Source organism: Microtus ochrogaster, unplaced genomic scaffold (genome assembly GCF_000317375.1).
Source record: "Microtus ochrogaster isolate Prairie Vole_2 unplaced genomic scaffold, MicOch1.0 UNK20, whole genome shotgun sequence".
Taxonomy (NCBI): Eukaryota; Metazoa; Chordata; class Mammalia; order Rodentia; family Cricetidae; genus Microtus; species Microtus ochrogaster.
Window position 1 is genome coordinate 1,617,197 of NW_004949118.1, and position 15,269 is coordinate 1,632,465.

General features: G+C 39.2%; 1 protein-coding gene across 6 annotated transcripts in view; it reads right to left on the minus strand.

Moving 5' to 3' along the window:
* The window catches only part of Dlgap1 (DLG associated protein 1), a 791,676-nt gene that overhangs the window by 533,958 nt on the left and 242,449 nt on the right, over positions 1 to 15,269 (minus strand). The window lies entirely within an intron of this gene.

Consider the following 15,269-nt stretch of genomic DNA (forward strand, 5'->3'; position numbering starts at 1 on the left):
TCTACATGTGGTCACAGAACCACCTAGTCTACATGTGGTCACTGAATCAAACAGTCTACATGTGGTCACTGAACCAACCAGTCTACATGTGGTCACTGAACCAAACAGTCTACATGTGGTCATCTGAACCAACCAGTCTACATGTGGTCCTGAACCTCATGTGCCAAGAGGAGCAACAAATCTCTTCTAATCCAAGCTGTTCTTCAGAAACGCACTTTTGAGGAAGTTAGAAATATTCTGAGCATTGCTTTTGGACAATGACAGTTAGAGGGATGTGTAGTAAAGTCTAGAAAGAAACCTGAAGACAAGACCCTGCAAGGTGACTGCAGTGTGGGTCTAAAGCAAGAACTTCAGTGAATGGGCAGGAGGAGCCAATGAATTTGAGTGAAAAGTAATATTCTATTATTCCACAGGTTAGATAATTTCACATTGTCTTAACAATTGTACTAAAATTAATAAGACTACTAACGGTTAGGAATTTTGTACTTACATTACTTTTAAAAAACAAAGGCCTTCTATCATATTCCTAAGTGGAATATTTAAATAAGGTCTCTGTTCTCTAGAGAATAAGAACCCATCTTATACGATGGACTCATTTCCTAGCAGAATTATATTGGGTGAGTGAGTAGCAACTGAAAACAAGCTTGCCTCCTGAAGCTTTGGGAACCTGCTCTCAATTATCATTGAAATGTCACTAGAGAGGCATTGAAACAGTTTCTGATAAGATACAAACTATCAAACTGGATCCAACTACTACTGGGAGGCGCTTTTTAATTTCACAGTTGGTTGACATATATATATGATGGTGGCATAAAGGAGAGAGGGGCAGTGATCACCTCTGATGGCAGAATAGTTGTCAGCACTCGAGAAGTCCCTTCTACTCTGATGGGAAACACTTTTACTTATGATCTGATCTCATGGAATCTTACAGACCCATTTTACAACATCTTTCTGAGTATTTCTGGACCAATTGCAATCTTTAGATTACTATATTGTTCCCTGGTTAGAATACCTTCAGGTTCTCCTTTTTAAAAGTTTCTAGTAGTCTCACTGTTCATTTGGGTCATATGTACTCATTGTTCCATTAAACAAACATATCTACAGCCTGCCATTGGTGTAATTAATACTCTTCTTACGCTGAGAGCATTGTATCAACATTGCTAATGAACAAAAAGCTGCTCTGATAATTAAAAGAAACAGAAAGATCACATGTATGTTCTAGTCTGAACTGTGTGCGTATCCAGTAAATGAGAAGATAGTATAGGGATTGACAAAACTTCACATATGGGCTTAATCACTAAGTGGGGGGTTGAGGCATGTGGTTACAAGTATGGGCAGTGGTGCCTCTCCTTTCACAGCAGAGAGCTATCAAGATGTGCTTGTAGACTGAAGCTGGCCACGAGAAAATACACATAGCACAGAAACTATAGGTTGCTGTAGGTCTTTCTCTAGAAGCAGTGAAAGACAACCAGAAGACAGTATTTTAAAGCCTGTCTCTTTGCCATGCAAGTGGTTGAAGAGGGCTGATGATAATCAGGAGGAGGCAGATACAGACAGATCAGCATCTTTTCTCTGTCTATCTGAAAGCAGGACACAGGTTAACAAATGCACACCGTGCTCTATGGCCCCCTCTCTACCAGGAGAAGGAAGACAAGCTGCGGACAGCTTTTGATACTAGGAACCAGGAGATGGCACCAGAGGGATCTCCATCTGTATTCCTCACTCACTGGACGTTGCCTTTCAATCAGCTTGGAATCAGGTGTTTCCTCTCGAGACTCAAACTCCTTCACTTGCTGTTCTAAAGTCGGACTGGTCTTTGTTAAGAATGCCACATACGCTGAGACTTAGCGTCACTTTGTGGAAACTATATTCATTCCCTGGGGCACACCATGCAGCTATGAAACAGGCCTGCTAATAAACATCTACTTTCCCTTCTGCTTGGTAAACTGCTTTATGGAATAGGGTTTCCTTTCCATTAAGAACTCAGGAGTTAGTGAAAATGATCTTTACTAAACTGGTTATGAAATGCCAGCTGGCTCACTGGCACCTACGAGGACCTTCAGGTTGTGATTACGGCTCACTAAGTGTGGGATGAAGAATAGGCAGATGTAAAATCTGAAAGTGCCGCCCTTAGCATGCACAACAGCTGCACAGGCTCCAGTCAGAATAGAAAATATTCTAGGACAGAGAAGGGGATTATACACAAGGCCCCATTTCTACCCATAACATTATTTCCATTTGATATCTGCTGCAAAAGGAAAAAGTCAGAATTTTACAATAGAGCTTCTCACAGGCTATATAAACCAGAATCCAGGGTAAGCACCATGGCAAAGAGTAGTTGGTCAGGGCAACATAAACTTCATGGTTTTTTTTTTATTGTTTTGATACTTTTTGCCTTGTTGAGTTTTTGATAATTTGTTTTGATTTTCTTCTTTATTTCATTTTTTTGATTTTCTTCTTTTTTTAATTTGAGAGAGAGACAAAGAAACAGAGAGACAGTAAAGAGATAGATAGATAGATATAGACAGACAGACAGACAGACAGACAGACAGACAGACAGACAGAAAAGTTGTGTGGGTAGGAAGGTGAGAGAATGTGGGAAATTATGGAGGAAAGGAATCAGATCATAATATATTTATGAAAAATAAAATTAGGAAAAATAGTGTCTGTCTATATTGAGGCTGCTGTCTGGATGGTGAATCCAAAAGACTTGACAGTTAATCACTTGAATTCACTTTAAAAAGACAAAGAAGAGAATGGTGTTTGAGAAAGCTTGTAGACAAGGAAAGAGAGTTCAGATAAAGTCAAACATAGTTACATTCTTCAAAAATACCAATCATAAACAAGTCTCTGTCAGGGTGGCTGACAGCTACAAAACATAAACTGCTAATGTAGGCTATTCAAAGCAAACAAAAACTATAAAACAACATTCTTCCTTAAAAATAACTTAAATAAAAATTTTGATATCTTAAATATGCAAATCAACTGGAAGACCACTGTAGGACCATATTTCTGTATGGCACAAGAGCCATAAGCCCGGTCTGAGCTGGTCATGTAACTCTGCAGACAAGCTGTCTCTGCCTAACAATAGCCAGGATGTGCTGCTCCTAGTTTCTTTTGTTATAAATGTAGATTACCTGAGAAGAGATGTTGGCTGAAGCTGATGCCTTAAGAGTCAGGAGGTTTGGTGCTTCCTTCCTTTGTAATTTGGAGAATGTCTTATAGAGATGCTAATTCAAGGCCTACTTGACAGCCAGCATACAGATGCAGACATGACAGAAAGCCCATTCACCTGGTTACCTAGGATACGAGTCTAATGTATTTCCTGCTCAATTTATGTGATGATATATAAGGTGTTTGGATAATAAAGAGGAGAGCTTCGAGAGATCTTGGCCTTTCATGATGACCGTATAAGCTGCGTCTGATTATTCCTCGCGACTCCGTTCCAGTCCAGTTAGGAAATCTGTGTTGGACACACATGGGCTTCAACAGACCATCAATTGTACTTTCTTGTAACGTGATGTCCACGAAGTAAGCCATTTTCATTAACAGCACTCTTCACAGACTAATTCAATTAGAGCACAAAACAGAATGACCACTGCTGGATCCACTGCGGTAGCCAAGGAAGCAGATACCTATGAAGAAGAAGGATTTTATCAAGAGTTCATAAACTAGCCAGGCGGTGATGGCGCACGCCTTCAATCCCAGCACTCGGGAGGCAGAGACAGGCGGATCTCTGTGAGTTCGAGGCCAGCCTGGTCTAGAAGAGCTAGTTCCAGGACAGGAACCAAAAGCTATGGAGAAACTCCGTCTCGAAAATAAAATAAAAAAAAAAAGAGTTCATAAACTAAATGAGCATGAGCAGATTAAATAGAAATTCCCATAGACATTATTTACTTATATATGTCATCCTATCTGTCTGTTTATCTATATCCATCTGTCTGTCTGTCTCTCTGTGTTTCTCTCACTCTATTATCTATCTGTTTAAACACAACCCTCAAATGAAAGTTGACATCACATTACAGATACAGATTTATAGTACTTTTATGCTATTGTTTCACTTCAAAGTGCTTTATTATTATTTTTTTTACCTTGGCTCCATAATTCTCCTTCTGCACAGGTCACATGACTACTCATCCACTCTTAAATGTGTAGACACATGGATTGCAACATTTGTGTTAAAACAAGAAGTCTTTGGTACCATTCAGGTTTCTGTGGCAGACTTTAAATAACCTTTACATAGATTTCCCACAGTCATATCTTTAACCACAGGAAGCCCAAGTCATTCCTACAAATGGATGCTGCTTCTAATCTCACAGTAAGAGTGGAAAACTCTGTATTCTTTTTAATATCAACTATGGTCTAAGAAGTCATTTCCTCTTATTTTTTCCAGAAAGCTTTCACAGTGAAGCAGAGAAACCTGAGGGCATATTCTTGTCTTGTGGTAGAGTGTGACAGTACTGAATTGCACAAATGCTCACGCAGAAAAGTTAATAATATTCTACGAGGTGTCTATTTTTAAACTAATAGAACTGGTTTACGCAAAAGCAGATCTGTACTGCACAAGGAGAGGAAGATTATTTTAATGTTAGAAATAATTGTGGATAAACTTTAAGAGAAAAAGCAACCTTTTCTATTCCAACAGTGAGTTTAAAATAATTAAATGAATTCGAAGTCTTAGCTGCTTTGCACAGCCTTTTAATTGCTCAAATTGATCATGACCTAAATTAGCTTCTGCACAGTTCATGGAGCAGCATTTGGCACTTGAACTAAACCCTCAGGGAAGAGCACAGTCCACAGGCATTCTAGCATGACCGAGGGTGGAATAATTATTTACATTTATTAATGTACAGACAAAAGTCATTTTCTTGGTAGACCAGATAATCAAGTCTTTACCAGATGAAGAATGAAGAAATACTGCTTAAAGGGCCAGGAATTATTCATTGGGGGCTTTGGTAGATGATAACTTTGTGCTACTGAGAGAAAAAGAAGTCCCTCACTACACATATAGACCCATTACCCCAAGTCTATCCAGTAAATGGGGTTTGTACATAGTCCTAAAAAACAGGCATGGAGATTTATTCAATGATGATGTTTGCAGGCACTGGTGCCGTGGGAGAATGCTCTTGTACACTGTAAAGATTTGTCACTCGTATTAGTTTAATAAAATGCTGATTGGTCAGCAGGCAGACAGGAAGAATGGGTGATGCAACCAGACTAGAGAGAATTCGGGAAGAAGAAAGGCTCTAGTCAGCCACAAATAAGATGCAGAGGAAGCAAGATGAGTCTGCCTTACTGAGACAAGTTACCAAGTCACATGTCTAAACATGCGTAAGAATTATGTGTTAATTCAAGTTGTAAAGAGTAGTTAGTAATAAGCGTGAGCTAACAGACCAAACAGTTTATAATTAATATAAGCCTCTGTGTGTTTTGGGGGCACTGAATGGCTGCAGGACTGGGCGGGACAGAAACTTCCATTAACACACTGGAAGGCTACAGAGACAGCAAAATACATAACCAGTGGCTTTCTGCTTTGGTAAAAAGTAAAAAAAAAAAAAAAAAGCCCCAGGCCCTTTATTATTTATTATAAGAAAGAAAAATCAGTATGGTTCTTATTGTTGTTAGAAACAGAATATATTTTCCAAATAAAATACTGATTCTGGGAGGTTCACAATAGCTGGGTGAAGTTCCACAAGTACTGTTTTAATGGGTAGCTGTTTCCTCCACTCCAAGCAAGCTTGGAAAGGCCTAATGTCATGGGGCCTGAAGCATAAACCCAGGTAAACAACTCTATGTGTTCGGCCAATAAGTGTGCAACTGAACGACATGTTTAAAGATTTCACATTTATCCATAGATATTTTAGCCTCACAAATCATAAACTATCACTTTTGGAAGTTACTTTCAAATTTGCTGGGTAACAGACATTATATGCACACAGGATCTCCTTTGTTGGAAGTAAAAAATGCAATTTTATGAAGGTCTTCTACTTTCAAAGGCCTTTGGAAAGTAGCGTCTGTTTGCCATTAATGACAATGTAGCTGATAGACAAAAATATTTCAGAAATTGTTTCCTTATCATTTCTAGTTATTTCATGTGATTTTAATATCTATTTCAATATCTAGAGATGCATTATTTTCTTATTTTTTATTTTATTAACTAGACAATAAATCTTTTGAAACAGTAGTGTAAGTCAGTAGGTTTAAACCTCAAATTTCTCCTCATTTAGACAGAGAGATCTTAAGTTACATAGAGAACCTTGCAGTAGAGTGTGCTCTGATAATAGAAATGAAAAACCTAAGTAATGAAGAAATTTTAAGAGAGGCGATATTATTAAAATTTCATTTCTTTCTTAACTAGATCTGTAGGATTTGATTACTCAAAAAAAAAAACCAAAACCAAAAAAGAAAACAAAACAAAACAAAAAAAAAAACCCAAAACCAAAACAAAACCCAGCATATTAAGTAGGCTAAGTTCTCTGTGTCTTGGTAGCAGATAATAACCACATGAAAACTTCTTATTAATAAGAAATGCATGGCCAATAGCTTAGGCTTGTTACTAGATAATATTTACAACCTAAATTAACCAATTATATTAATCTACATTGTGCCACATGGTGTTACCTCTCTTTCATCCTGCACTTCCTGTTTCCTCTCCATGTCCGGCTCTCAACTCCTTTGACTCTGCCCTTCTTCCCAGTGGCCTTAGTCTGGTTCTCCTGCTGAACTTTATCCTGTCAGCTTCTTTCTTAAACCAATCGCAGAGACATATATTCACATAGTATAAAGGATCATTCAACAGCATTATTTTATAGATGTTGACGCACTGATTCCAGTGCTCATGTGAAAGACAAGGGTGATAACGAGGAGCTTTGGTTGTCAGACTGACTGGATCTGGAAGGGAGAGAGAAACTGCGAAGCATACCGGCAAGGGATTTTCTTGATCAGGTTACCTGAAGCACAAAGACCCAGTCTAAATGTGATGATACCTTCAGGAAGAAGCCCATATAAAAGGTCTGAGCGAAAAAGAAAAGCTTCTTGTTTCCTTTTCTGTCTCATTGGCACATTCTCTGCTGCCTGCAAATTCATCCACCCTGTTGCTTCCGCTGAAAGACCCTCATAGAGGACCTTTTTCTCCGATGAAGACCCCAGAACCAGGACACTCCGAGGCCAGGCCACAGAATGCAATTAACAAGAGGTTTATTGAGTAAACACAGGTACCTGCGGGCAGCAAAGCCTTTCGGAGGACTTTGTGCCTGCTAACTGGAGGGTGGGCTTTTTATAGGGAAGAGCAAACAACAAGTTTACAGAAGCAAAACAAAAGCATGGTTATCGGTGGCTTTGTTGATGTGCTATCTTATTGACATCCTGCCTTGCAGTCTCCCTATCTCAAGACATCCTGCTCTCTTAAGCACATGGGATGTTCTTACGAGAGCAGGCTGGATGCTGATCCGGAGAATTTTTTTTTTTAAAGCAAACAGGACTTTCCCCCCGGGAGCATGCCAGCTGCGGGTTTTGAGGAGGGGGTCTGTAGGGTCTTTCAGGGGGTGTGTGGGGTCTTTCACCGCTGCTGCACCCCTGTGTTAGTACGAGAACCCAGCTTCTTCAGGGTTCTAATGTTGAACGAAGATCAGGGGCTCTCAGAAATGTTCAATGTCGTAAGTACCACACTGGAACTGTGAGGTATCCAGGCTCATGGAGAGAGTAGCTACAGGGATCCCGGTCTCTCCAGTGTGCAGAGCATCATTGTTAGTCTATCTGAACTGGATCATGTAAGTCAAGCCAGTCTCCTTTTAATATATTCATCCTTCCACTTTTCTTCCCTCGATGACCAATATAGCTGCAAAAGAACCACAGCTGAAGCCACATAATGTTGAAGAAGAAGCATGTACCATACTGGACTTCAAGTTCGTTGTAAAACTACAGCGAGAGAAACACTGAAGTACTGGAGACAGAACAGGCTAATAAATCAATTGGCGTGAACTTTACCCAGAACTATCCCTGCACAAATGAAGCCAATTTATTTTGGACAAACTAACAAAAGAAATTTCTTGACAAAAGGGGCAAATTCTTCAACAAATAGAGTTGAAAATATCGAATAGTCACAAGGAAAATTGAATCAGACCTTACAAGGTGCAGGGACTGTTGCACATTCCTGTACTGAGATATAGTCACTTTAGAAGCCACGCCAGCAGTTACATACAACGATACACATAGCAATTATATTCCAAGAAACTTACTGAGTTAAAAATATGCCTATACAAAATTTGCACGTGGATGTGATTTACAGCAGTTTTATTTATATTTTTCAATACTGAAAGCAACAACGATGCCTTTCTACAGATAAATTGAATAAACAAACTGTTGTATATATACTCAAAAAATGAAATATAATTCAGTTATGTAAAGAAATAAGCTATCAAGCTATCCCTGTAGATGCAAATAAAAATGACACAGGAGTGTAAGTCCAGCTTTGAACAAAACAGAGTTAGTTAGTCTAAAAAGCATACACTGATGGTTTCAACCATGTAATCGCCTTGTAAAGATAACTAGCAAAGTGGTGGAGAGAGTTAGCTGGTCACTGAATATCAGCAATCCAGCTGTCAACAGAGAGGGGTGAGCAGATAAGCACGGGGTGATCTGGAGAAAGCAAAGCTTCTATAAGATAACACAAGAGTGGATACGTGACATTACATATCTGTCAAAGCCCTTATGATATACAACAGAGTCAACACTTATGTGGATAGCATACAGCAATTAAAACTTACTGCATCCATGTGGTCTCAGCAGTTGCAATGAGCACACCACATGACTGCAAAATGTCAATAAAAGCTAAATAGGTTAACGTACTCCCAAGCAGAGAGGCAATGTAACACCACTTTGTGCACAATATTCCTGTGCATGTGAAATGGCTCTACAAAAACAATCTACTTTACAAAACAAATATTGCAGAACCTATACTCTAAAATGAATTTTTAATATTGGTATTCAAATTTGAAACCACAGGGAATAGAAGTTTCCTCTATGTGTAACCTCTAAGGAATGGCGTTTTCTTTTCTTTAAGCAAACACGTTGGGAGTCAGGTATGATAGCTCATGCTTCTAAGCCAGCACTGGGGAGGCAGAAGGTAGTAGATCTCCACAAGTCCAAAACTAGTCCATTCTACATAATGAGTTTCAGGTCAATCAGAACTACAGTAAGACCTTTTCTCAAGAACAAACAAATGAAAACAATTTGGGGCAGTTTAGGTCACTGAAAGAACATGTGCTTAACATGTTTGAAAACTTGACTTCAACCATCCACAAAAACCAAAGGAAGAAAAAACATTTATATGTAATATTCTATTATTTTGGAATAAAGAAAGTTTACATGAAAAGAGTCATTTTCATCTGTAACATTTAAAAATAGTTTATTCTTATGTGAGATACATTAAATAAGAACCCAATGGTTTAAAATTATACTATATTAATTTAGACAGTGGATTAAAGATTATATTAATTTAGATGATATCTAGAAAAATATCATCTATTTAAACTCTTACCAAAGATCACGATTTTCTTTTCTTTTCCTTCACGGATATTGAAATTGCCTTTTTAATTTAAACAATTTTTTAAAGCTACATTAAGTACATCAAAATGTTTGACATAATGACAGGCAAAATTCTCATTTGCCTTCAGTTTTCCATTTATTTATACAGTTTTCAAGATTGTTCATGGATTTTGTGATTACTTTTAAACCTGAAAATTCAAAGCATTTTCCTAAGTGTTCTTTCTACCTAAAAATTTGTTGTTAAAGTCTTTATCTAAGCGTTACTTCAAATAAACCCAGAAGAGCCAATATATAAAATATATAAACTAGATTTATTTGAAGTTAGAATTCTCTAAGACTATGTAATAATATATAGGTGTTAATTATATCTTTAAAATATATCTATCTTCTCTATCTCCTCTACCCTTTCCTCCCGCAAGTACCAGCTCGCTTCCAAGGGCATCCCCAACAGCCTCCGCAAAGTTCTCTGTTTCCATCCTTCCTCTTTCCTGATTCATTTCTCACATCACCATGGTGAGCTCCCTGAAGCAGTCTGAAACTATCATGCTTGTGCTTAGCTCCTTCAAAGGCTCCCAGCCAGCAGATAGTATTCTCTCCCCTCTTCTGAGCTGAACAAGCTTCTGTGTGACTTCTAGGGGAAGCATGCTCTGAGCTCCCTGCCTTGTGTGTGACTCAGGACACAGCCACACTTCCAGAGCAGCATTTCATCTGCAGCAAGGGGGCCGTCGGCAGTGATGTGTGCACATGTACTGACCCTGCTATGGGGGACCGTCTGCAGTGATGTGTGCACATGTACCGACCCTGCTATGGGGAGCCATCTGCAGTGATGTGTGCACATGTACCAACCCTGCTATGGGGGGCCGTCTGCAGTGATGTGTGCACATGTACCAACCCTGCTATGGGGGGCCGTCTGCAGTGATGTGTGCATATGCACCGACCCTGCTATGGGGGGCAATCCCCTTGAACACACAAACTGGCATATGGCTTCTAGACTTAGTACCAATTTCTCGAATGACAAAATGACGGTAAAGGGAACCAGATGTGAAATGGGGACTTGAGATGAAGAGATGACCAAGAGGAAAGGGGGTGGGATTAAATTAGATAATACATAGGCAAAGAGAAGTCAATAATGAATTTAGTGTGAGACATCATTTTTCTTCCCTGACCTTCAAAAATCTCATATTTATGAGCATTCCTAAGTCTACGAAGGAAAGCTTGTGCTCCTCAGCATTTCTCTCCTTATTCAAAGAAACATATTTAGAATCTTCCAATTCTTGATTTATAATTTTTATTCTGGGATGAAGATGTATCTAAGTAGCATAGCACTTTCCTGCTACATTGGAGATTATAGATTTGGACCTGAAAGAGATAAGAGGAGACAGGGGGAGAAAGGAGGTGATTTGACTGTGAAATGACCTTCCATAGGCTCATGGTTTGGTCAGTAGGTGGCTTTATTTAGAAAGGCCGTGGAACCTTTGGGGGTTAAGCTTTGCTAATAGAAGTGGGTGACTAGGAAGAAGGCCTTAAGGTTTTACAGCCCTGACCCATTTCCTGGTGTTCCTGAAGCCTGAGTGCCTGTCCAATAGGAACAGCCAGATGCTTACTTCCCAGCTGTTCCCTTCTCCCCCTCCGCCTGTGCAGTCACGCCTTGGGTAGAATGTTCCATTCAAACTGTTGAGTTTCCTTCCTTAAATTGTCAAATATTTGATTACAGAAACAAGAAAATGATCTAAAGGAAGGAAGGAAATAAGGAGGGAGGGAGGGAGGGAGGGAGGGAGGGAGAAAGGGAGGGCAGGCGTGCGGTGGGCGGGCAAAAACCAGGGAGACAGGAACAGAAGAAACCAATTTTTCCATTCTATTCTAAAGAAAGTGAAAAACCTGCTGACTAGAGAAAAAGCACAGAGACCAAGCCTTCGGACAAACAGTCATGGTTTGCCCACACACACTTTGAAGAAGGGTATCCGAAGCACATCACTCAGTAACTGCTGCAACTAGTTTTCTTATAAACACAGACCCAGCTGCTAATGGAATCACTATACACTGCATTTAATAAAAGCATAAGTGATTGCTACAATGTGCTTACCCTAGATGCCTGTGCTGCCAGCAGCAGAACTGTGGCAAACACGGAAGAGGTGGCATCTTTTGATCTTTCCAACTTCGAAGACGGTTGTGACATAGTCTGCTGCTCCTGAGAGCAAGTGACACTGAAGCCAAGAGAGAGTGGCCAGGTTAGATGTAGAGGAAGAGAATCCCTTTATAATGCAGACTGGTTCCCTAGTTGGGAAAATGAGGCCATGTGGCTGCTGCTGACCAGACAAGAGGTCAAAGCTGTAGAAGGCACCAAATCATTGTTTGACTCAAAATATTAATAAGCCTTTCTTCCCTTGACGCTTGTCCATAAACCAGGACATGAGTCTCTCTGAGAAATCAGTTTGCTTTTGAGTATACTACTGTCCTGCTCTTAAGAACCTTCCCGCTCGATTCCCACACTTAAATATACATATGTATTCTTACTTCTCAAGAAACCCTGTGTATCTTAATACTCATTTATTTATAATTCCATTATGCTGCTTCATGAAAAAAGAAAGACGAGAGAGAGAGAGAGAGAGAGAGAGAGAGAGAGAGAGAGAGAGAGAGAGAGAACTGACAGAGGAAACTAAGATGGGAAAAAAGGCACAGACACAAATTAGCTTCTTATTTAAGGTAGATATTTCTGCTCTGAATTCCAAAAAAAGATAATACCTTAATCCAAAAAAAGATAATACCTTAATCTTCTTATTTATAATGGGTGAATCATATCACCCATGTATATAATTCTTTATCTTCCTCAGTGAAGTCTCATGTCTCTATTCTGTAGACTTTCTGCAGTGATGAGACAGCCACCATAAGGGACGCTGATCAGTCAATGCTAATGAACCTATTAGGAGTCCCCATGAGATTCGTTAAGGACACTACTGTCGCCAAACTCTTCACCACCACAGCTCAGCCTCTCTGGCGCATGATACAGAAAAATGGCTGCATTGATGAGGACCTGGCTTGGATTTCAGGACTGGGGCATTGGCCAACTTTGGTTAGCATTCATATTTAATCTCATTTTAAAATATGTTTCTGTTATAGTTTCCAAATTATGCATAAATTATTGAAACCGGGTCAAAACTAAAATCATCAGCTAAGTAGAGTTAATAACGCATGACAACTTCGCAATCATCCCCTCCATATACACCTTCCAGCGCTGTGAAACTGCCCAGTTGTAATGGCTTTCCGGAAATTGAGTCAAATGCTAGGCAGAAACCAATGTCCATGCCCGAGTTCAGGCCAGACTGACAGAACTTGAAGGGGTGTGCTGAAGGGGCTCCCTGTTAGAGACAGCTCCACTCTGTGGAACTTTATAAAAGATATGCTGTGACGGAAATATGACTCGTAGACACTGGTTACGGACATGAAAGCAATAACGGAACTGAGGAATAAATGAGGAGAAACAAAGCTAAGAGGCAGAATTTGCCAGCCCTCCGGTCCACAGGCGCCCTGCCTCCTCTGTTCTGGGAACATTTTCTGAGCATACTGGTGAACGAAACTCAATGCATCCATTAATAAAAAAAAATGACTTTGCATGACTTAGACCCAAATGTAGAAATTGGGGAATTAAAAAAAATACAGATAGAGAAGAAAGCAATATTCAGCAACTCTTTTTTAAGAATACCTTTTCTTGTACTCCCCCACCCCTTTTTTCCCCAAAGATTGAAATTGAAACAAATTCTGGGATGTTTTTTGTTCCTGAAGAAGACTAAAATAAAGATGTATGTCCCGTAGTAACAAAATGGCTAGCTTTGCTACAGATTAAAAATGACCATATCCACTTGAGGTAGTAAATTCAAGACAAAATATCTTATAGTTATTCTGAACATACTTCCTAGACTTATAAATAACTTTGAGCCAACATCTGGCAATTTAAATTCCACAGTTATTTTAAAATGCAATATAGTCTCTATAGTTAACAAAATCTAAATAATGTAAATTTTTATTTTTAAAAATTATATGCAATTTTAAATGTAAAAATGCTATCCTATTTAGTTGAGTTTATAGGGGTATTTTCCTTTGGTATTACTGCTACTTTTATTAACAAATCATTATTGTGTGTGGCACAATTTGGCATTTTGATATATATATATACATATATATGTATATATATATATATATATATAATCTACTAAGTGCAGGTAATTAACATAGGGATTAACACAGCACTTTTTTGTTGTGGTTAGACCTTGTAAATTTCCTTCCTTATTTATTTGAAAGACAAAAACACATTATCTTTAACTATGTCACTTTGCTGTGTGATACATACCCAAATTCGCCATTTCTATTAGAGACATTTGAGAACATACACATCTCCTGAACAAAAAGAAAAATACATATATAGCTAAAGTTACCATTATCAATGATCGCTGTACTAGAGAGACAGTGATAGAGTTTAAAATAATAGTGATTTGTCACAATCTGGAAAGCGACAAACTTCCATGTTCACATGAAGATAACAAAATGAAGTAAAAATTTCACCTCACAATTCATGAAACACACCATGAAAGAGACTGTGAAAATTAGGCTTTCCCTCAAGAAAATCCTGTGGGAAGCCATGAGTTCGAGAGCACCGTGAACCGTCTGAAAGCCAGTAACATGCGGAAAAGCACATGCAGAATGAGCTTCAGCTGTATTATGCCCTTTGCTGACCAACTCCATTCAGCCTTCATGCTTTCACGTAGCAAAGATAAATGAGGGGGCACTTGAGTGCCACCTGTCGCTATAAAAAAATTCATCATCATACTATCAGATGCAAAAAAAAGTTTTGTAGAATGAGGTGTGGTCAATTCTATGGGTCTTGTGGGGGCTGGAAAAGCGCTGTTCAACAGGGCTCTATCCATAGCAACAGGTGCTGTTGCCTTTATTAAGAGTGCTTCTGTAAGAAATTCTAGAACTGAACCATGAAAGTATAGGCAGGCTGACCCTGAACTCATTCATGATCCTCTTGCCTCCACCTCCGTCAGCTGCAAATCCTACAGCAATGCGTATCAGCAATCAGACTACAACCACAGCTCCAGAGAAGCTAGGTAACAAGGAAGACCCTATTAGAGCCTTGGACTTTCCATTGGGAGAACATCGTTGTTGACATAGGTGGATCATAATCTGTAAGACACTCGAATAAATTCGATCTGTCCATCCGTCTCTCCATCCATCCATCCATCCATCCATCCATCTATCCATCCATCCACCCATCCATCTATCCATCCATCCATCCATCAATATGCATATACACACATAATTATCTATAAATTCATTAAACTTTGTTTCTCTAGATAATCCTGACTAATACAACTACTAGGTACAAGTAGCATTTTAAATGAGATATGGCAGGAAACATGCCTAGATGAAGAGAGGATTATGGGTCCCACATAAGATGTCCAGACTTCAAGCTGACAACAGCATATCCATCAAGGATGGGGGTTTCTAAGAAACGTTAGGATAGAAAGTCTAGGAGTTATTTAAAAGCCACAGACAGCAGAGCTATCTAAGGTGATGTGGTTTGTAGTAATAGGAGCAGCGGAGCTGCGTCCCCATTACCCCGGCCGCACCCCGGCCACCTCCGGCTAGCTTTACCCAAAATAATTACACGGACACTGTATTCTTTTAAGCACTGCTTGGCCCATCTATCTAGCCTCTTCTAGGCT